A 24,078-nucleotide genomic window follows, 5' to 3' on the forward strand; every position below is an offset into this window, starting at 1 on the left:
ATTCGAACTTTTCGCGTTTACAGATAATCATGATTACGATATGATTGCGGGACAAAAGGAAAGAAGGTTTAATTTCTACAAAATTTAAAAATTAGTGCTTGGAATAGAAATATGCGAGTTTGATAAACATTTAATGAATGTCAAGTAAATTTCTTTGTTGCTCTCGAGGTCGTTCGTCTTCGTTGCGGTTTAAGCGAAATCCGGAGCGGGTAAGATTCGAACTTTTCGCGTTTACAGATAATCATGATTACGATATGATTGCGGGACAAAAGGAAAGAAGGTTTAATTTCTACAAAATTTAAAAATTAGTGCTTGAAATAAAAATATGCGAGTTTGATAAACATTTAATGAATGTCAAATAAATTTCCTTGTTGCTCTCGAGGTCGTTCGTCTTCGTTGCGGTTTAAGCGAAATCCGGAGCGGGTAAGATTCGAACTTTTCACGTTTACAGATAATCATGATTACGATATGATTGCGGGAAAAAAAGGAAAGAAGATTTAATTTCTACAAAATTTAAAAATTAGTGCTTGGAATAAAAATATGCGAATTTGATAAACATTTAATGAGTGTCAAATAAATTTCCTTGTTGCTCTCGAACCGCTCGTTCGTCTTCGTTGCGGTATAAGCGAAATCCGGAGCGGGTAAGATTCGAACTTTTCGCGTTTACAGATAATCATGATTACGATATGATTGCGGGACAAAAGGAAAGAAGGTTTAATTTCTACAAAATTTAAAAATTAGTGCTTGGAATAGAAATATGCGAGTTTGATAAACATTTAATGAATTTCAAATAAATTTCCTTGTTGCTCTCGAGCCGCTCGTTCGTCTTCGTTGCGGTATAAGCGAAATCCGGAGCGGGTAAAATTTAAAAATTAGTGCTTGGAATAGAAATATGCGAGTTTGATAAACATTTAATGAATGTCAAATAAATTTCCTTGTCTTTCCACGACATTTCTATTTAAGATTATTTGACATAATTAAATAATTGAGACAGAAAGACAGTAAGATGTAATATATTATAGCAAGTGCGCGCGTTCTCGAATGAAGAGCTTAAAAAGGATTTCGTAATTGTATAGCGGCAATGTTATATGGTTTCATCCAATAAGAGCGAAGCCTTGAAGGTACGACCTGTAAACATGTAACAGCGCGCTGCCAAAGATAGAAGCCTACTCACGTAGATAGCATTTACCTTTCTTAGACCGTCGAGCGTAAAGTAGGCTCTGACGCGAAACACTTCGTTTTATCGAACAGAAGGGACTTAAGTAAGTCACCGCATTTATTTCTTCACCTCCCGCGACCTTCCTTTCTTAAATCCTGTGCTACGCGTAAAGATCGCAGCACTCTGATGCGGAATGAACCGAAACAGGAAGCTTCTTTCCTCGGATTGCAATATTCGAGAGAACGAACATCTTGAAAGGGACTTTTCCACTTACGAGACAAAGAAACGTCGTTAGATCAATCGAATCACTGTTGTGTGAGAATACAAAAGTAACGCGTCTTTGATCTGTCCTTACATTGCTAAAGTCTTATGAAGTTACGTTCATTTTACGCGAATGCGTGTCCACATTTGTCCTACTCAACGGATATATCAACTTGTTATAAAAACTTACAAGAGTCGGCAAGTGTCGAGAGCACTCAATGTAATCTATGTCAAATTTTCAATTTTGTATCTTATAAATCCATAAAAAGTCCAATCAATTTTAAATCTCATAAATCTTTTCATATTTTATTTTGAGCCTTAAAGTTCCAGATAATATTTATCTCAGACTTTTGAAAAATAACCTCAATGCTTTTTCGATATTTATATACAAGTTATAAAGAGAATACAATTTTCTATGGCACACATTCCTGAATTTTTTCTCTCTCTCTCTTTCTGTAACAGAAATATTAAAGCCCGCTTGAAATTATACCGTGGAAGTGCGCGAAATCTTTCGCCGTTTTATGTACCGACAGTCGTGGAGACTGATTCAATATTCGATATCCGATTTTGATTATATTGATTCAATCTCGACACTGCGATTCATCGCGAGAAGAATGACAAAGGGGAACGAGGGAGGACACGATCGGTTTTTCTTATATTAATATTATTTCTCCTCTCGCGTGTCTCTCTTGAGATTGCGGTCTGATGTAAACCTACCGAGATATAAATATGTAAAAATGGTGTATTTAATGAATTAAAAATATTATTATATCCTACGAACTCAGAATGGCTTCAATCATCGATTCAACTTGTAAGAATTAAATTTAGTCTCGACAATTCCAGACTTACGTATCGGCTGATCTAAAAGCTAGATAAAGAAGAAAGATTTAATTTCAGCAGGATTGAAATTATCTTGTATTATGAAAAACCGTTCGACAAACCCGATTAACGACAAAATGAAGAAAAAGAGATAAATTTAGAAATGTAAAATTTTAGCATAGAAAGAATCAAAAGCATGAATATAATATAAAAATACATATCACTTATACAGAAAAAAAATAAGTGTCAAATCAAAACTTATATACTTAAACTAACGCGTTCATTGTTTCGTATATACGGAACAATTTATAATCTTCTTAGAAGAATTTAATAATTTTAAATTTCAACAATATTAAAGTCTTATTTTAATATTGTAATTGTCACCTCAAGAATATATAATTATTTAATTCTACTTTAAGAAAATTATAATCTTTGATTTGAAAATGTTATTTTCTATCTAACATTGTTTCTTTTCCATTCGAGAAAATTAAATCTTAAATCATAAGAATATTTTTCTTGATTGAATTATATAAAATGGCTTCATTCAAGTAAGCAATTATATTTTTTTTTAATTAACGCAATATAATCTCATTTCAAGATTTCCATGTTAAAACTATAAATATATTTTCAAAACAAGAATGTCCTTTTTTTCTGTGTATGTTTAGTTATTGTACAACGTATTTCAAACTTATCAAAATGAAATGGGGCGATGTATTTTCAAAATTTCCTTTTGAAAACTAATGAAAACTATTGAATTGCGAATAAGCATGTGTTGCTGGCAAAATTAATAAAAGTATGAAAAGTATTGTAATTTATGCAGGGAAAAGAAAATGGTTTTTCTGTCTTATGGGACAGGTCTAAATGTGTGTATAACCAATATTTTCTATCAAATATTATATTTATAAACGCTATCGCGTTTTATACAGCAAATTGACATTCCTCACATCAGGCAGCGTCCTCGAAAATTCCGGTCGATCATGGATAGATTGCGCCTGTCAGTGACGCGCATATATGGCGAATCAATTGCATTATGACGCGCAGGTCCAACTTTCCTCTAGTTCGTAATCTGCCTAACTCCCGGGGACTCGACCAGCCGTTAATTACGAGACAATAATTGAGTTTGAAAACACGAGGCCTGGCTACACGACGTCCCATCTCTGATTCTGTAATTTTCCTCAAGTATCCAAAAACCATCTCTTTCACCGAAAAATTCCCAAAAAATATCTTATGTTAATACAGTTTTTTCTCAAGTCCCTCGGATTCTTTCAGCTCGCATAGCATTCTCTGTTCTTGGCACTAGTGCGAAAGAAAACAAACGTAATGTATATTTCGTTGAGACGATAAGGGATCGCAAGTTGGACTTAATTGCACGAGGGTAATTGCGAGCAGTTCCGTTGTGTTTAAAGAGACTGTAGAGTATCCAAGCGCACGCGAGGTTCGATGTTTAATTTTAACTTTTGCAGAACTTTGCTGCAGGGAGATGTATCGGGGACGTACAACTGACTGTAGAGTCCCTAGAGATACGGATAGGCCGATGACAATTTCCGCGCTCGCCGATGTAGTTCTCGCTCTATGTTTCTACTTATCGCAGTAACTATATTATTTATCTAGAACAAGGAGTCACTCAATTAACTTTCGATCTAAAATATATAACACTCTGATTGACAGCCGGCTGTTTCGACCGATGAAATGTCAAATGTCTTTCTCTTTCTTGATCATTTCTCAAAACGGAAGATAAATCCTTTAAACTTTGAACACGTTATTTTTTTGTATTGTACATAAAATTCGGGTATTATACTTTCTATAATTATGATAATTTACTCTTCAAATTACATAAAGCAATGTCTGGTTTCATCTGTAAATCAATTTCGAGATGCTAAAATATGACTAGTATATCATTACCATTTATGTTAAAGCCCTTTCTTTTTGTTATTTCTTTTTTCATTATTAATTAATGTAACTCGAGTCTGTTTTCCGCCAACTAATAGGACGGCGCGAGATCCATCACTTTGGTAAGCTGCTCATTTCGTTGAGTAAATTGACTACGTGCACGAAATATCCTGCCTCCGCGGTTTGCGAGCAGACGTGGACGGACAGAGGCGGTAAGATTAACGCATCTGGGAACAAAACGAGCCCGCTGAAGGAGGAACGGCCGCCATCGTTCCTGGACGAATACACCCGGGGATCCCCGCGACGACGAGGATAAATGTAGTATCCTCGCCAAGAAAGATTTACGAGGTAAAATTGAATATCGTCCGAGTACGTTGGCAGTCCGGTATATTTTTCTAGGAAATTTGGTCGCGAAAAGAGCGAAACAGGAGGTCGGATCTTTAATCTCGAGTTGGCAATTTCTTAAATGTGTTTAGAACCATTCACGTGATCAAACAATTTATTACACGTAGCCTATCCTTAATATCCCAACCATATCCATTCCAGATGAATAAGGATAGGCTGCGTGTAATAAATTGTTTAATCACGAGAATGGCACATTTAAATCCAACCGACCTAACGATTATGCTCGAGAAAAGTGCTTAACGCATACAGTCTCTACTTTTCATATTTTTCGATCTCTCGTACTAAACATTTACATTCGATGCGTCGCGGATTCATTCGTGTCGAGAAAAATTTTTTATCCGCTCGGGGATTTCTCTGGATACTCTCTCCCCTTCGGTTTACTCAGATAATATTTTTTTTCCGCGCGCAACCGATTAAAAAAGTACTTAGCCCGTAGGGAAAGGCTTGAAATCCGATTCGCGATTTCATTTTCCGCTGGGAAATGAGCATCGGTAAATGAGGGAAGATTTGATAAGGAAGAAAGTGAGTCTCTTCAGTTATCTTTCCGATGCATTTGCGCGCGCGACTCCATTATTCTCGTCTCCCCCTCCTCTCCTTTCTTTTATTAATAAATTAATTATTTTTGTTTGTTTTACGGTTCACTAAAAAAAAGAAACATAATTTTCCTTTCCCTTATAAACATATTTTTCTCTCGGGAAAGTAGATGTAATAATTTTGTGAACTCCTCAGGGAAACTCCTTTGGGGAAACTTTAGGGTGAACCAAGGGTGGTAAAAGGAAGGGGGCGAAGAATTATTCTCCGAACGTATAGAGAGCATTTCGTAAACTCCAAAATGCGAGGGTTGGCTCGCACTAGACGCGCATTAATATTCATTTAGCGAAACCACCTATAGGACGGAAACTACCCTCGACCTATTTCCTCTATTACCCGCGCATATGTAAAAAACCTCATATGGAAGTGAAAGTAGGTTATACCCGCGACATTACCGCGATGTATTTCGTATGTACCTATAAATTATGTGGCGGAAAATTCTATTTTATCTCTCCCTCTCTTTTACTCTCTTACGTTATCTAACAAAGCTCCTACAACTTCATGATTGCATTATTTTCAAAGGTGTATTATGAATGTACAAGTTTCTTCCCGCAATCTTCCTCGCAAAATGATAAAAAAATGCATGCAAATATTTTATTGGAAAGTTAATTATTTACCACAAAAGTAGGATTTGAATTATTTATTTATTTGAATTATTTGAATTATTTATTTGAATTATATATTTATTTGAAGAAAAATAATGGCGAAAATAATTCAAGCTGCGATCCATATCTCAAATTCCGAATTAATCAGCGAAGAGGAATATGTCGAGAAATAATTTGGAAAGAACTGAAAAAATCGAGCAACTAGTACATTGTTCTCGTTTGGTGCGGGGATCGCGAAGTGTTCTTGGCTGGTCGCCTAATTACCTCGTCCAACCGCGAAACACGCATCGCCTCGTTGTATCATGTAGTAAGGATTGTTTTTGCAGCGTATAATTATAGACCCAAGCGACCCGGCGAGAGAGGGATTCTCGATCGAACCGACTCTCGATCCCCCTTCTCTTGTCGCGACGAACACATTTGTCGTGTCGCGGACGATCCTCGAATAATGGTCGCACTTTCGTTTCTTCGATCGAATCGCTTGTAACGTTTTATCGGAAGGGAACACATCTTCTCTCTCGAGGTCGCCGGCCTCAGAGGCCTCAGCGAACTCGGTCACGCCGATAGACTATCTTAAGAGATTCGATAACGCTAGATGAATTTTCTGACGTGCTATTTCAAAGTTTTCCTTCGTTGATTTATTAATGGATCAAATTGATCGACAGTTTTATGCGTTTTCAGGACAGAAAATTCGCGTAATTAAATATATATCATTTTAATGCCAAATATATATTTAAAGTTTATTTCTAGTTGAATGTAAATATTACAATTTTTTGAAAATTAATTTTGGAGACTATAGCCAAAATCGTATATTTTTATTCTTGTCAAAATAAAAACATACGATTTTTGCTATATTCTTCAAAATTTATTCTTTCAACTGCATCCTTTTCACTACGATCACAAATTCAAATTACGGCTGTAAATTATAAATTTCATTCTATGCAATAAACGAAACGCAACATAAATATTTAACAACTGAAATGAATTCGAATGAAAGTTTAAATCCGATTAAACGTAATATAAGCGATATAAGCTAACGTTTATTTCATAAGCTGGTACTCATTTACGATAATATTATTTAATTTTTCTTTAATTGTCGTTTTTTGTTATATTTGCTCGACACAAAAGTCATTTTTATAAAAGCTAAATTATGCACCGCGTTGTTTTGAAGCATCAACGATGAAAATATGATTTGGAAAAATGTAAATCTGACGAATAATTGTTGAATATTTCATTATCGAACTAAAAGCAGGTCGTTCGTAAAATGACTCTACACGTTTATTTGATAAAAATACAGCGTAATCTTTGCAGTGATTTATTGAAAAGTAACCGCCGCGACGAACAAATAGGCCAAGCAAACCGGTTTTCTACAACCTATCATTTTTTTACGTCTACGAATAATGTCGATTGAAATTGGCTGATCGGATCGTAGATGAGATCTGATAAAAACATATATTTAACATTTTACAAAAGAGAAATTGATTAAGAAAAATTAAATATAAGATTATACTTTCAAGCCGAAAATATTTAATATTTCTTCTTTCTCAGTTATATACAGGGTGTTTCTTAAATTAAGTTTTTATATTTTAGGTTTTTAGGTTTTTATTATAATTTTGTTTTTATTCCAATTTTTCCAACATTTACTCTAATTTTATTTTTATTTTAAAATTTAACTTCTCGTAATTCGAAACCTATGCTATTTAGCATCGTGCTGTGCACGATAACGTCTTTTATTTTTTTCTTGAAAACTACTGATTTTATGAAAAAAATAAAAGAAATAAAAAAGTTTCTAAATAAATCAAACGTTTGAATGCATATTTTTAGATGATCATATTCCGGCCCATTAAAAAGTTCTAATAAAAAGTTGAATAGGGGTTGCTAGTTTTATCCCCTTATAACAATACGGGAGGCTGAAAAAAATATTAATAAATAACCTTTTTATTAGTAGAAAATATCCACCAAATTTCATTTCTTTAACTTGTTTCAAATTTGAGAAAAAAATAAAAACCTAATTTTTACTTCCATTTTTGGAGAAGTGCAACTTCACAGGGCCCTCCCTACATCCCTCCATGTAGGAGTATATGTTTATATGAAAAACCCCCCTTAATTTTCGACAAAGAATCATCTAAAATTTTTCGCACTTATTAAGAAACACCCTGTATATAATCCTCGAAGCGATCTTAAATTGTCTTTCCCTGTAAAATTTATCCAAATTAATTTTATTTCTTGGAATATATTTAAATTAATTTTCATATAATTTATTTTCACACTTTTCTCTCAATCTTTCGTTTGAGATATAACAGTTTCTAGTTATTGCGTAAGATTTCTCTTATATAATTATCAGCAAAAACGTACTTCTTTCTTTATAGCGCGCGTACAAAAAAAAATGAGAGAGAGACGATTGAAAGAAATTTGAAATTTAAAGTACGAATCATTCTCCAACGGCGCACTTGCGAGCTAAAGCGGCTAAAAATAAAGAAATTAAGTTACGCGTCTCTCTTCCTCGCCCCTTTGATCTCTAACGCGCCGGAATTTGATTTTTCTGTCAACCCGTTTCAGGCCGATCCGACAAAGTGAAGCGTAAATTTCGCGTTTTTCTTGCCAATTTTTACCCGTTCTCGCCGTAATTGATCCCAAATCCTTAGGATCTTTCCTCTTCCTGCACGCAAATGAAAAATGGCACGTGGAAAGTCGTTTGATTAGAACAATTCCAGAGACATTCGTGTAATGCTTTCCTTTTATTCCCTGTAATACTTATCTCAAACGTTGCACCCCCGAGATTCCCGTATACAAGAGAGATATGTGAGCTGCTTCGTTTCGAAAATTCGGAATACTTTCCGGCGCACTCGTGAAAAAAAATTTGACACGGAGTATGAAATACGAGGGCGAATAATCCGCTTCCAATCTGATTGGTATTGTGCTCTCTGAAGTCAATATGGATCACTCTCTCGCGCTGAAGAGCTCTCATTCATGCCTGATCCGTTCGTACTTGGTATCCGTACTTTATCGTCGGCGAGAGAATCGCGGAATAAAATTTCAACGCCAGAGACAGAAGCGGCATACGATCGCGAATCATAAACACATTTGGCCGCCATTATTTCGTGTTGGATATGCGATTACAAAATAATTGTGTTCCCTGTCTCTCTTTCTCTCAATCTTTTTGTTCAAACGCACTTATTTATAAAATGTTCCAGATATAAAAAGATATAAACTTGCAGAAAGAGCGTGCTTAAGGATGAGAATAAGCTTGTTTAGCTTTAGTTATGTGGGTTGCTATAACATTTTTATGGTGACTGACGACTAAAAATATTTTTCTCATTGTTGCAAAATATTTTACGGTTTCACGAGTGCTTCTTTCTCTCGCAAAGAGCAGACTTCCTTCGTCCATCTTAAATACGCGCGACGAGGAGCTTTTGATAAGATATTTATCAGTGCATTTTGTGGACAGAGCACGGAAATTCCGAGCGCGCGGAGATACGCAAGTTATTCTGCGTCCCGACATGCACCATTTACATGCACCATATACTCTCTCTCTCTCTCTCTTTCTCTCTCTCTCTCTCTCCCTCCTTCTCCATCTTTCTCTTTCTCACGCGTTAACGGACAAGCGGACGAAGATAGCGGAAATACGCCTCCGGTACATGACGACGCCTCTTTTGACAGATACCTTGTGTGTGCGTCTCTCCTCTATCCATTTTCCACCCTCTCTCTTTCCAGACTAACGCAACTGGAACAAAAGTTTCGACACACACTGTCAACTGCCGCCACGACAAAGATAATGTGAAAAGCAGCTTTGAATCTTCCTTTAAAGGCGAAACAAAAGAGAGAAAGAGAGATGGAGAGAAAGCGGGAGGCAAGGACGATATCGTCGGGAACTGAATATGAAGGGGCCATCTTAATTGCAACTCGATAGGGGAGGAAAATTGAAAAGACGCCTAGTTTGAATTTGAATATCAGAGACAACGTTGTAGTGATACTAAATAAGGTAATTGCGAAACATCGCAAAGCATCGGATGATCTCTGGCAAAATTGCCAAAGTCGTTCTTTCAATTTCTAATTGAATGTATCGTTCGCCTCTCGCGATTGATACCTTATTTAACTCCTCTCGCTCGTCCCTTTTCGAGAAAATAAGTAAAAAATACGCTAATGGATTTCATTACCTTCACCCCGCGACTACGTCAAAGGAAAGAAGAATATATCTCAAAGGGTGTAATTGTAGAAGGGATGGGATTCGCGAGGAGCTTTTCTCTCGGGACGAAGATGTACATTAAACGAGAGACATTAAATCCCGAGGGATCTCTCAGTTAAGAGAAAATACAGTCGGTGACCCGATCTCTCTAACTGGCCAAGTACATCGCGTTCTCCGGCGCGCGTACTCACCCCTCTTCTCGAACGCATAACGACGCGTCTATTTTCACCAAGCGTGAGTTATTAGCGGATCCGCGTCTCAGGCCGCGACGTGCATACCCCGGTGAGTCGCATTTGTTGTCTCTTGATGTAATAATAGTATTCTCGACGATATATACACACTATTTGTCGGAACACACAATTTCTCGTGTAAGCGCCTCTCACGACAAAGTCTGCGGTGACGAGAACCGCGAGAATCAAGACGCGATTCGCGATGTTATTTCCGATCTTATTCGGGAAATAATGGGTTTCCACATTTTTTTCGCATAATTTTTTATCCGTATATCGTGCTCTTGAAAATCGCGCGCCTCGAAACTCTTTCTCGCTAATTTCGGGCGCGCCATTTCTTAATTACGTAATACACCGTTTTATTTTGGTAGCTTCTTATACGTGTTTATTTAACTAATAATGAAAACAGGAATGACTTTTAAAAAGGCGAGTTGTAAAAATAACTCTTGACAATCTCTTTAGAATGTCGAGAGTTCTACGATTGGAAAAAAAAGAGGGAGCGAATTTGTATTAAATAATCCGTGAATGCGGCGTGAAACTTTAGCCGTAATTCGGCTTCGCAAAATCCTCGCGTCGCGCCTCGTTTCGCGCTCAATGCGTGAATCATAACTTAGATAGCTGCAACTTAGTTAGTCAGTTATAACGCATAAATTACCCGTCCCCTGGCACGCAAGGTTTACGCAGTTTATAAATACTTGGATTCAACAGCGATTTATTACACGTCGCTTGATACGGATGTCCGATTATCAACGCTATGCTTTAGTGAATTCCTGTGGATGGATTCTCTCTGAGAATCATCTTTGCCAAAAATTAACCGAAATTTGAATAGATTCAATCATTTCACCAGATAAGCGTGGGAGATAAAAGTTGAATTTCCAGTTTTTTTGAATGGATATTTAATTTTTAATTATTATAAATGAATATTGAATTTTTATTAAATTTAATCATTGAAATATATGAATGGATATAGTAATGAAAAATTAATATCTCAACATATTAATTTAATCGCATATTTTTAGCTAAAAAAACTGACAAAGTATCTTTTTATTTAAAAAACGATGAAGATAGATATTTAAAACAGCAAATATTTTATTCGAATCACCGTTTGGTACAAACGCATTTGTGTTTATGATGAAAACAAGAGATTCCACATGTACGGGATCTACGCGCACGCGTTTCTACTCGTGTGTGCCCACCCACACTTATGCAAACATACATATGCCTGACACACGTACTTGCACGTGTATTTCGATTCAGAAAAATATATCTTTCCGTTTAACTTTCCGTTAAAGACGATCTTGTTTTTTCATCCCTACGTGACCAACATTTCTGTAGCTCCGAAAGAGTCAATCGATTTTCTCGTCTTCTCTTGACGATCAATTGATCCTTCATCGCATTCTCAACAATCGATGAGATATCGATCACGTGATTCGTGTATGATCTAGATCAGTGCTTTCCCCCTCTCTTTCTTAAAAAGACATTAATTTTTTTACACAATTACAACATATTTGCACACCCACATTGCCTTCTGTTTGCAAGCCAACGAAAGTCTAATACAAAATATAATATAATAAATGAAGCGATCGATCGGAGAACACTGATCTAGATGTTCGCAACCGATCGGTACTCGTGCAATTCGATCCCGTATAGGAACGAGAATAATGAAGTGTTTAAGGAACTTGCCAATTGATGATTAGCTCTGCGTACGGAACGGCTTAACCACGTCGACGACAACAACGGCGGGGCACTGTTCGATCGACTACAGATTCTCGACAACGTGGCAATCGGACGGTCGGCCACGACTTGTCGTTTGGCGGATGGGTCGATTGGATTAGGTCGGTCGGTCGGTCGGTTGGTCGGTCGGTCGGTTGATAAGAGAGAAGAGAGACAGAGAGAAAGAGAAAGAGAGAGAAAGAAGAGAACAGGTAATAGGTTCTTGGACCTGGATGATGGTACGTGGTGCAGCAGGGCCGGGGGCTGACGCGACACTGCTCGCGAGCGCATATTACGCGCGCGCACCGCGCGCATCTGCCGGCGCGCATATCCGGCCTTCGTCATGTGCGCCCAACACCGGGATATAGCCAATCCCGGAAGAGAGCGGGATAAGGAACGAGCGGGATAAAGCGCTCGAAGGGTACCCCCTGCGAGGTGGGTCGACTGACCGTGGAATTTCAAATTGGATCGACGTGTAATGAATTTACTCCTTATTACCGCGAAAGAGTGTCAAGCACCTCGGAAAGTGATTTCCAACCTCGTGTGTGGTCCGTTCTTTCTAATCGGAGGATTCAGACTGTATACAGAATTTTTATTCGCAGGGAAAAGTATATTATAGGAGTTGCGGAAAATCCCTCCTCCTCTCCAACATGTAATGTTTCTTGTCGGACATCTGATGTAGTTTGAATCCCACATAAGGCATTTTTCCAGTTGCTTGAAAATTTTATGTTTCGTGACATTCTTTTTTGCTTTGAATATATAAACACAAAATTATAAATATAAATATAATTATAAATATAATTATAAATATATAAATATAAATATAATTATATTAATCACTGATCTACGAGATGCAAAATAAACTACACATGTATAACATATAAAAAAAGATATATATATGTCTTATAAATTTCTGTTTTATATATACATATATGTATATATAATATATGTAATAAATTAAAGAAGATTCGTTTATATTTTTCTCTCAGTATTTATTGAACGAACGTTATATTGGACGTATACATCGAGCTATCGCAAAGGAGTGACTTTGGAAAGACTTCAACTTAATTCCAAGTAATTGCAAAAAAGTATCATTCATAGTCGAGCGACTTTTTCCTATTGATAGCGAGCAAACGGTCGTTAAGCGAAGTGGAAAGGAGAAAGAACGCATCGCGTCCGCAAACTTCCATCAAGGACGTTCGATTAGAATCAACAAGAAAGCTTGCAACAGGTCAGAAGATTCGCCTTGCATACATGATGGTTCTTTCGACGTGAAGCATTCCTTACGTGACGCGTTGAACGTTTGAATAATGACGATCGCTTACTGCTACGACGATTCTAGATGACGATCTCGAGTCGATGAATCTATACCTGGATTTATCGACAAGTATCATAGACGAATCAAGGAAGATTTTGAACTCAGAGAATGCAATCTAAATAAATATAATATTTTAAAATGGCAAAAATAATTTAAGAAGTTTTTTATTACGTAACTTAAATTATGTAATTTTTCATTACGTAAGCCGGCAAAATATAATTGAGACTTTAGGTACAAAAATTGAAATTTTGACATTTATCAATCATGTTGTACGAGGCTTGTCATATTTTTTTATGAAAATATCACGCTATGCAAAGATTTATTGTATATGTGTGTGTGTGTGTATTTATATTATAATTTCTTTGAAATGTAATTTAAATTGTAGAAATCGAATTGGGGGTCCTGCCAACTAGTCGCGTCGATAGACTCTACTGAATATGAAGAAATAACGGAAATCGGTATATACGGTATCTCACATGCATTGGTATGCGTGTCACAGCGGTCTCGTTGTTCTCGTGTGACGTCCCGCGACGGAAAAATATCACGGATAAAGTGGAAACATATTTGAAAAGCAGTCATGGTGCCGGAGCGAAAATAACAGAGAACGATGATACTGTCTCGTGTATCCGAGAGTATGCACGGCAATGCACTTGCGAGCTGCATTCTTCGAGGCGACTCGACAGTGAAAAGTTGCTGACAATTATAGGAGAAGGAGTTGCGGAGAAGGAGAGAAAGAGAAAGATTAAAAAAAATAAAAATATTCAATGAAAATATGTGGAATCAGGTTCGTGTTATTAATATGAATTTTAAATATAAATTGTAAATATAAATTTTAGATGAACTTGCTTGGAATTATAATTTGTAATCTGTCTCGTTAAAAATATCAAGTTTACAGATAGTAATTTTTTTCCACTTAACTCCGTGGAAAAAAATTACCATAAATATAATATTCCTATCTGGCAAGTGAGATTTTTAAAATCGCAGTAATATGAATTAGCATTAAATAGCAATGTAAATTGAAGCTTCTGTCTCGCATCGGTGAAGGAGACGTTACTTTGCTTATTGATGAGCCGTTCCAAAGTAAATTAAAATAAAGCAAAAGAAAGAGGCGGATTGTTTGGGATAGCTTCTTCTTTTCGAGCCGCATAAAGCTGGACCGTGGAACTGAATGATTAATTCGAGAATTAAATTGTCAAAGGGAGCGTGATCGTTATTTACTCTTTTCTTTCCAGTCGTCTCTCTTAATAATCGGTTTTTATAATCGGATTTCGTCGTCGATATCCTCCGATATGATATCTTCTCATTATATCTGAAATTGTCTTTCGCGTTGTTTCTTTGTCTTTAAGGAAATTAGCATTTATCCGTCGGCGGAGACGATTGTGATCAACGTTACGTGTATAATTCATAAGAAAGTGCCCGCTCGTTTATTACGTCTCATTAAATCTCCATGTTTGATCAGATTATTTCCATCGTTGCGCGCTCGTTATTTCGGCATGTAAATGCAACGATAGCGGAAAAAATGAAATGTTGGTCTTAGATACAAACTTGCCGATATTTAAAGGCAAGTATTTATCGTATATTAAATATATAAGTATACAAAAAAAATTTATTACGCATTGTTAATTAAATACTATTTGTAAATATAATAATGATCCACTAACGTGTAAATTTTCTGAATTTCTCTGATATAGATTCATTATATAGTTCGATAAAAAAACCGAGAAGGCAGTCAATATTAAAAGAATATATTATCTATCAGCAGCATACGTTACCAGTTTCCAATTCTCCTGTAAAATGAAATCAAAGGATGTATTTCATAAAAAGAACAGAAATAATCGAGAGAAAACCGACCTTTATTCTAAAGATAATTTTCGGAGAAACACATATTAAGTGTATATAAAAAGGGAAAGCATATAAAATTATAATATAAACAAAATACTAAAATATTCTACGATTATCTTCCAATTTAAAAAAAAATTCGAAAAATTTCAAGAACCTACACAAATTTTCGAGCGAATCCTTCTCAGGCAGTTCTTCCATGTATTTCATAAATTACATATTATTATATATTATTTTTTTCCTTTGTTCTCAATTCTCATATTTAAGTTGATTACGGACATCCTCGTTAAACTATTTTTCTCCTATTTTTTTATCTTCTTGCTTTTCACCTTTGTTAACCGCACTTCAAAGTATTGCTCCGGGGACTATATTCTTACAAAAGTGAAAGCCTGTTCCTTCCGTTTGACTACCCTTGTCTTTTACATCCTTTGACTCTATAACATGGTCCGGAAGCTAGCTACCGGTGAACGGCGTACTCGGAACTTAATTTGAACAAAAAGTTGCTTCGGAAGATTCCACCGCACATAGCTCTTGATTATATATTTTTAATTACATAAATATATATTCCCCTATATAATTTTATTATTTTATATCTCCTTATATATGTGATTTTGATTTATATCAATTACTTTTGTAAATTAAATTATCTGCGCACCGCGTCGTTTTCTTTTACGTCACGTATTTAATCCAGACGTGTACTGTTTAACATGTGCTGAGCATTAATAAGGATCAGAAGAAGACAGAATCATTTGGAAATTTAATTCATGTTACTTTATAAATATTAATAAATTACATGCTGATGATTATGTTCGAGAGGCTCTTCCACCATCTCAGTTTCGCATCATTGGACATTATTATCATCTCTACTACACGTGTATCATTATTGTCATTAACTTGTGTCTATGACGAAAATGTCATGTTTTGCAGATTTTATCGCTGCATTTTCAGCAATTTGGGTGCATTTTACGCGATTTTGTGTTCGTGGGCGCTGCCGATAACGAGAAGTACGCAGTCTAACGCACTCGGAAGGGTGAAAGTGCGTCAGAATGCAAACGCCGGGCGACACACACTTGTGTACACATAAGCTGTGTAACTCATGCTGCGCGACGAAGCTCGACATTAAAGAGCCCCTCGCAATATCGAGGACGAGGCGGGGGCCGGAGAGCGACTTGGCAGGACCTACGAGGATACGGAGAGCGTAATGTAAACTAATTAGCAACGAGTCTACGTCAATTAAGCCCGCTAGAGTGCCTCTCGCGGTGACATTCCGCCAGCGAGGAGGATGCCGCATCGGCGTCCCGTGCCGTGACAATGATGCACCTACCGGGTATCTCGTGGAGGTCGAAAATCATCGATCCGATCAGGCCTGTCTCGCAAACTACGTCGCAACACAGCTAGGTATCGAATTAAATGTCTTTCTCTTCAAATATAATTTTTTCTATAGCATTATTGCATGTACAAAAAAGCGGTAAATTGCGAGATTTTTTGGATTGGCTTAGGCTTTTGAATTCTACGCGACCAACTATGCTATACATAATATCTCATCTTTTTCAATTTTTTTTAATTATATACATTATATGAAAAATGTTTTAGGAATTAAAAGAATCCTAATTCTCATTTAGTGTCGATTTTAAAAATCAAGTTTCTTTAAATAAAAATAAAATGCGTTTTAATTTCTTAGGGAGAATTTATTTCTACAATGTAAGATTGATATTATTTCGTGGCAAATATTATATCAAATTTACAAATTGCTCTTAAATACTTAGCTAATAGTAATTATTGATTTCATATTTAGTTTTGATATTTTATTTTTTAGTGTTTTTTTAGAAAAATTATTTTATTTCTTTAGAAAAATGATTTTTTTGAGAGAAAATGACTGTAAATTTATTTTTAAGGACTTTTTTTTATTAAACATTTTGTTGCATACAAGGTGGAATACTTTTATGTACTTGGCGTATTTTTTTTTTGCCTTAAGATTTTTTTTAGAGGGTTACATAATATCTCATCCTTTTTCAACCTATCTGATGCGATCTAATCATTTATATAAATATTTCGTATTTTGTGAAAGGAGCTATAAATGATGGGTTCGCATGAGTTTAAATGCGACGGATGTAACACGCTATTAGGAAAATACTGAAACGGGAAATTACGCTCGTCCTATGACGTCCATTGCATCTGCCTGATCGAACGTGGCTCGCAATTATCTCATCTATGATAAACGAAACCGAATTGCGCACGAATTTATGACATCGGAATAGATTCGATAGATTATTGTCTTACGTCATAAGCAATGGTGAGGGTATTTTCGATGTTCCCGGTCAAATCGCGCGATAAAAACACCGTCGACGATATTTCCGGTCGACTCTTAATCAACGATAATGCAAATTCTACGGATTCACTATCTATTGTGCGTAAAGTTTGATTCGTTCGCGAACGCATCGTTTACAACATCCCACGCGCATTTCCATCGAAATCCGACATACCACATTTCGGAACTTCAGCAACTTCGATCGTCTGAGCCGAGATGCGATTGCGGGATTAATCAACGTTGCATAGACACACACACACACGTACACACATATGCTCTTGCCTAGTGTATGCACACAAATACGCGCGATTCTCGCTATTCTATATCCGCCATAGTCGATACCTATATATGTATACTAATAAAATAATGGCCGACTCGTTATATATAGCGACGGCCACTATTTTATTTATAATTTGAGATATGATTCCTGGAACACGCCATCATTTATATATTATCCAGCCGAAGCGGATGACGTCTTTCCTCTTTCTCGATCACTCTCGCGCCGTGATACACCAACAAAGTGGATTTATACGATGAAAAACTTGCCGATATTTGCCTCTCTCCTGCGACAAACATTTTTCTTGAGTGCAGCTCCGTACTCTCTATATATATTCGATTTCGTTGGCCGCTGCTATCTAACTAAAAGCGGAACGGACTGTTCCATCAAAAGGGGATCGATAAATCAGTCCCGAGAATCGAACAGCTTTCGAGGAAAGGGTGGAAAATCTACTTGCGAGGGAGACGCCACAAAGTTCTAAGAGAGAAACCTCTGTCCCCTGTTAAACGATCGAAAGAAGTATCATATTCATGAATTTTAAGCGAGGTGAAAGATATTCATGAAATAAAAAACGCCACTCTTAATTGCGTCTAAGATTTTTAATTGTTATAAATGTTTGTTTTTAATTTAATCAATAATTTTTCACGTAAATCTTCGCTATTATTATTAAAAAATAGTATATTTAAAATTTACATATTCTTATATGTTTAATATTTTATATTTACTTTGCTGCATTTTTCTCTTTTTCTCAAAAAACTACGAGCGGTAAATATACGTGGAAGATAAAACAACTTACTTTTTAAATATAAAGAGAAATTTAATTATTATATTAAAAAAGTTGTCTACACGTGTGTAAATAATATTTAAAACTGCCTTTCTTCTCTTGAAAACATTGGTTTTATAATTGTGAGTGAATTTTGCATCCGCTAATAATTTTATAATTAAATCTGCTATCGATTAATGTTGAATAAAATTGTCGTATACATCCTGTGTAAAAGCTCCAATAAATAAATTTCTATATTCGTAATGCTAAATATAAAGTCTGGATTATTGGACACAATTTTTATATTATATATGTAAACGATGGTGGAAAATAATAAGTTTTTCGATAAAATGCAGTAAATTGAAAGCTTGGTGAAAATATATCCATGAATATCGACGATATTAATCGATATTCCTGCCGTTTTGCACATCTTTTAAGGACCTTCCGTCTGACGGCTTTAAGCTCGCGGTTAATAAGGACTTCATCAAGTTACCGTGAGCCACGAGAAGAGGAGAAATTTGGTAAGCGCGAGCGGGATTGCGCAGATTTTGTAGATTATATCGCGAAATTAGCTAATCCGCGCTACTCCGAGTAATCGCGAGTAAATTCCACGAAAATTTGACGTTATAAAATGGATTTCGCGAGAATAAATATAGCTAACAGATTATGCAACCGCGAAAATTATTATATGCCAGTTCTCTCTTCCGACAGTCTGATGAACGCCAAGTTCTCGTAGATCGCAACATGGATACGAATTACTTCGCAAGAAGCAGTAGATCATCATTCTTAAAATTTGTAAAAGATTGCGCGACAGAAAAAATTACAGGGCCTGATTCTCCTCAAAATAAATAATCCATTCCGTAATCGATAATAAATATTCCCCTGGTGTTGAAATAGCCCTCTTTCAAAATAGCAATATCGGATTGTTATCATTGTCCTAATCTATTCTTGAAGAATAACAGCAACATGATGAGGACGACTTAGGATTGACAAAGCGATGTAAGCGAATCGCATACATGATAAAATTATTCTGCTCAATTCTGAACAAAAATACACCTAGGATGTCGCACATAAAAATAGGAATAATGCTAAATTATAATGTTAAATTAAATAATGTGAAATTATAAGAATTAAACATATTAAGAATTAATTATAAGAATTAATTATATTTTTAATATAATTAATTCTTATAATAATAATAAGAATTAATATATTCTTAATAATGCTAAATTATAATGCTAAATAATACTAAATAAATTATAAGAATTAAACATATATGCTTAATGTAGAACAAATAACGTAATTTAAAAATGAATAAAAGAAGGAAAACAGATGTCTGCAATGTATTACAATACCAACGTAAACATTTAATTAAACTTCCACCACAATATAACGTACGTTTTAATATCCAATCTCATTATATCCATCAGCATAATTACAATATTAACAACTGGAGTAAGATCGTTGCTAGACCGTTTAAACTCTGTTTTTTTACTACACTTGGCTTTGTTTTGTAATTGTTTCTTGTGGCATCCACGAGAAAAACGGCAAAATAATTTTCACGTCGGCGTACCGCGCCTAACGATGGAAGAGGGCGAAGAACAAGCGGGTCCGCGCCGTCTAGTCCTGACGGATAACATTGCGGGGATGACGAGATGAGGGACGGTAGAGGAAGAGCTCGCGCGGAGGAAGCGAAGAGGCGCTTGGAGCAGAAGGAAAAGGCCGAAAGAGGCGGAAAGAAGGCCGAGGAGACGGCGACGGCGGCGGCGACGACGATGACGACCGCGCAAAAGGGGATGAAGAAAAGGAAGCGAGAGCGAGAGAGACTGAGCGAAGCGCGGAGGAGTGTTACAATAGCTTGCAGATTGAAGAGGCAGACGTACAGTCCCTGACCTAGCCGCGTACAGTCCCTCCAGAAGGTTACGACACGAATGTCACGCGAAATGAGCACTCCGTCGCGCTCTCTCCCGCCTGATCAAACCACTATATTACTACTTGTACAAATACGCGAATATATCCGCCCAGACGGAGATCTGTCCTCCGGCGGTTCTCAACCTGATTGATCGAAGCTGCTGGCTGATCCCTTCGCCGAATCATCCGTCGTGGTTCTTCTCAGAAGATTCACGGGGGATCAGATTGATAGCTTCAGCCATGATATGGATTTACGCGGAGCGTATGCTGGATCAAATTCGTTGAACTACGTCAATTATACAAACATGTATACTACTTCACAAGCGGTAACTATTAATGTTATTGACTTACTTTCAGGATCAACAGATCGTTATTTAACTTTGATCTACTTTTTGCAACTTCGATAAAAAGTGAAGCTTTATTTTTATTCTGTTATATTTTATCGTAAAAAGATAAATTTCTGTTCATTTATCGAAATTCAAAATCAAGAGACTCATGACTTCATCGACGACGTTGCGGAAGCGATTCGGAGTATAACGGCATTAGAAGGGGACGACAAACTCATTGCGAAAGGATTGTTCGCTTGATTGTAATCGACAAATCCAGATCGGACTTGACCGCGGCACTTATCGTGCCCGCGAAATCAATCTCGGCGATTTCGTATGACAGCCCAAGCGAGCAACGCAATTACCGGGACTATTATCGGCTCCATTCCGACTCCTTCCGGCAAGAGAGGAGACAGAGGGGAGGGAAGAGAGAAACTTCGCAGCGTGAGACTGCCTAGCGTGATCCAGGCAGACCCGATGCTCCTCCAGCTTTTAATTTCTCGCTCCGGCTTCCGGTTTCGCGTGGTTTGGAAAAGTTTCGAGACGGAAGCTGCACCGCCACAGCTTCGCTCGGGGAGATGCTTTGAGCAGCAAGAAGAAGTCCGTCTCGAGGTCGGTTTGGATGCCGTAGCTCTGGGGCGTAATATTGATCATGGCATAGGCGAGAGGGAGGGCGAAAAGGGGCGAGCGAGACGAGGGGGGCAAGTGGGGTGTCTGCGCGCCCTCTCTTCCTCCTCCGCCTCGCTTTCCACGAAGGCGCAGGGAGAGAGAGGGGACGAGAAAGGGGCGCGAGGGGGCAGAGGAACCAGCCGAAGCGTTACAACGGGCCCACTACTGCTGCATACACACGACGGATATACCGGGTGCTCGTTAAAAGAAGATCTGTCTTTCCGGAAGTTGAGCTTGTCTACCTTTTAGGCTATATTTTCCTTTTATCCACGTGACAGAAAGTATTCGAGAGATATATCTGTATTTTTTTGGAAAATGAAGTTGATAAAGATTTTGCTGGGGCTACAAGTATACGCTTTTAACATCAATAAGATTTTGATATTTTCTATGCATTTTTGTGTATCTAAAGTCATGATCTGTTGAGAGAAAGAAATTGGTAAAAAAAAATAAAGTTTTTGTCGGCGGCTTTAAAAAAGATTCATATCGCGGCGAATCTTTCATAAAAAAAGAAGGATTAAAGATTAGAATATCGTAATTTATTTTCTCGAAGGAAAATTGTAGTAATTAAAAATTTAATGATCAATATTAGTATTATTTCTTTGATAAATTTTGAGGGAGTTTCAAATTTTCCTTAACGCAATATCGAAGGAAATCATTACTTTTTTTGCTAGTTTCCAATTTTTTCCATTATATATATTTTTTTCTTAGCCTTGAATTAAAATATTTTTAAAATATTTTAAAATTGAAATTAACTAAAAAATAGTTTTGTTACACTTTAATTTCATAAAATTTAGTACGTGAAAGATGTATTTTATAACTCGAAATTTATTGTTGCCAATGATTATTTAAATTGATCAGAGAATCTATGTTATTAAAATGGCGTTCGAAAGTTTTGAAACATTCTGTATGTATGCGTTTATACGTAAAGATACCTCAATTAATATGACTCGTCTGACGAACAATAGTACCCAATCACTGGTCGCCCTGTATATTATCGTTTGTACGGGAAAATCACTTGGCAATGTACATTTTCCATAAAGCGCGTCGCTCGTTATCCACGTTGGCCGCACACTGTCAATCATCGAATTCTCGGCGAAAACCCGACCAGGTTTTATTCCACCTTTCGCAACGAGTTTTTCCGGATGAGAACCGCTGGGGCTGTTTCAGTCAGGATCGAAATGACAGTCTGGGCGAGAGGCGCGAGAGCTTTGAAAGCTCTCCGCTCTTTGTCACTCCCTTTCTCTCGTTCTCTCTCTCTCCCTCAGTGGGGAGTTTCTGTGCAGTACGATATGGGATATCGCGCTCATGTATGCACACGTGTATCGAGCGAGCAAACTCGCCCGAGTGTACACGTAATCGTTCGAGCGTGTGGGTGTGTGTAAAAAATTCTTTTACGAGAGGGAAAGAGAGGACTCGCAATACACCGCCATACACAGGTGGAAGCCATAGAAAAATCCGTCTGGCTTAAAGGGTCAAGTCTCTCGGACCGCACGTGAAAGGACCCGCGAATCGTCATTATTGAGAATAAATCTTTTTCAAATACTTCAGCATCTAACGCGTAAGAAAGAAGGGATGAGAAAATAATTTTAAAAACAATTTTAAATAATTTCTCTGCGAATTGAACGTGCGAACAATCTCTCCATTATTCATAATCTATACCATGAGTGGAAAATCATAGCCATGTATATAAACTAGATGATACTGTTTTTTTTTTTTCATATGTTTTAATATTTCTTTTATACAAAGCTTGTGTTTATTTGATTATATTCAATTTTTAAATATATAACATTTAGAAATATATGTCATTCTTTCGCATTTAATTAAATACGTTTAATTTCGAATTTTGTCTGCCTAATATAAATTGATGATGTGACGTTCAATGTTCCGAATCGTGTATCGTGCGCAGAACAATAAGCGATTACATTTAGTCTGGGATGTGAATACAGTGGCTTCATAAGCAACAACTCCATATTGATATATAATGGTTGTATTGTGTTTCTGCCGATCCGTTCGATCTCTCTGCTTTATGGAAGTAATATCTTTTTTGAATAATAAAATAGGTGGAGAAAAACAAAGAGAGAGAGAAGGAGAGAGTTCACGGAAGGTAGAGAAACAGGGTGATATGCTTAAACGAGGGTTGCAGCGGCTAAAGGGGGTGGATGGGCCGTACAAAGGGTTGTGCAGCTGCCATAGTCGAGATCTCTCCAATTATGGTCCCTTCCCTCACGTGTGTGAGCGTTGGTGGAGTTTCATTAATTTTAATGAAATATTTTTAACTCTCGTCGGGACAGTAGCGGATCTTTGATTTAGATCCGTGAGATCCAAAACTTACGTGTTCAAAAAAATCCGGGCCTTGTATTCTTTTTTTACTTTATACAGGGTGTCAGGGCAATCTCTTCCCCAAATACTTTATTATAGTGTTTCGAAAAGCTCTCGAGGTAAGCTACAAGAGCTTTTTTTTCGGAAGAAATTGCCCTGACACCCTGTATATATTTACAGAATCGACAATTGCAAAAATGCAACAGAAACAGGAGAAACGTTACTATCGTGAAACAAATGTAGCGTTCGTTGTCTGAGAAAGAAATAAAGAGTTTCAAGATAAGAGCACCGTGGACAGAGGAACGAACGCGAGGAACCAAAATAATATGCAAATCCGCCATTACACGCAGTCATCAGAGAGAATCCGCGATGAGTGGAATCGGGGGAAGGGGTGGAGCGCGGTGCGGCGAGCGTAATCGCGTTGTTTACGGATGTTGGAATTGCGTCTTCTTGGCGAAGTCGCTGAGAGATTTCGCGTTGCTTGCGCGCGCGAGA

At 36.9% G+C, this 24,078-nt stretch overlaps 1 protein-coding gene across 2 annotated transcripts in view; it reads right to left on the reverse strand.

The window, feature by feature from the left end:
• The window catches only part of Mub (poly(rC)-binding protein mub), a 111,345-nt gene that overhangs the window by 76,978 nt on the left and 10,289 nt on the right, over positions 1–24,078 (reverse strand). Inside the window, exon 1 of one of the 2 annotated variants that reach the window (XM_083105677.1) lies at positions 11,824–12,119. The exons of the other annotated variant lie outside the window; for it this stretch is intronic. The gene's annotated coding sequence lies outside the window, so the exon portion shown is untranslated. Of the gene's footprint in view, positions 1–11,823; positions 12,120–24,078 lie in introns of those variants that run through there. 2 annotated transcript variants of the gene reach the window in all.

This window comes from Camponotus vicinus, unplaced genomic scaffold (genome assembly GCF_025532165.1).
Source record: "Camponotus vicinus isolate PSW18456_S1 unplaced genomic scaffold, iyCamVici1.0 SCAF_8, whole genome shotgun sequence".
Lineage (NCBI taxonomy): Eukaryota > Metazoa > Arthropoda > Insecta > Hymenoptera > Formicidae > Camponotus > Camponotus vicinus.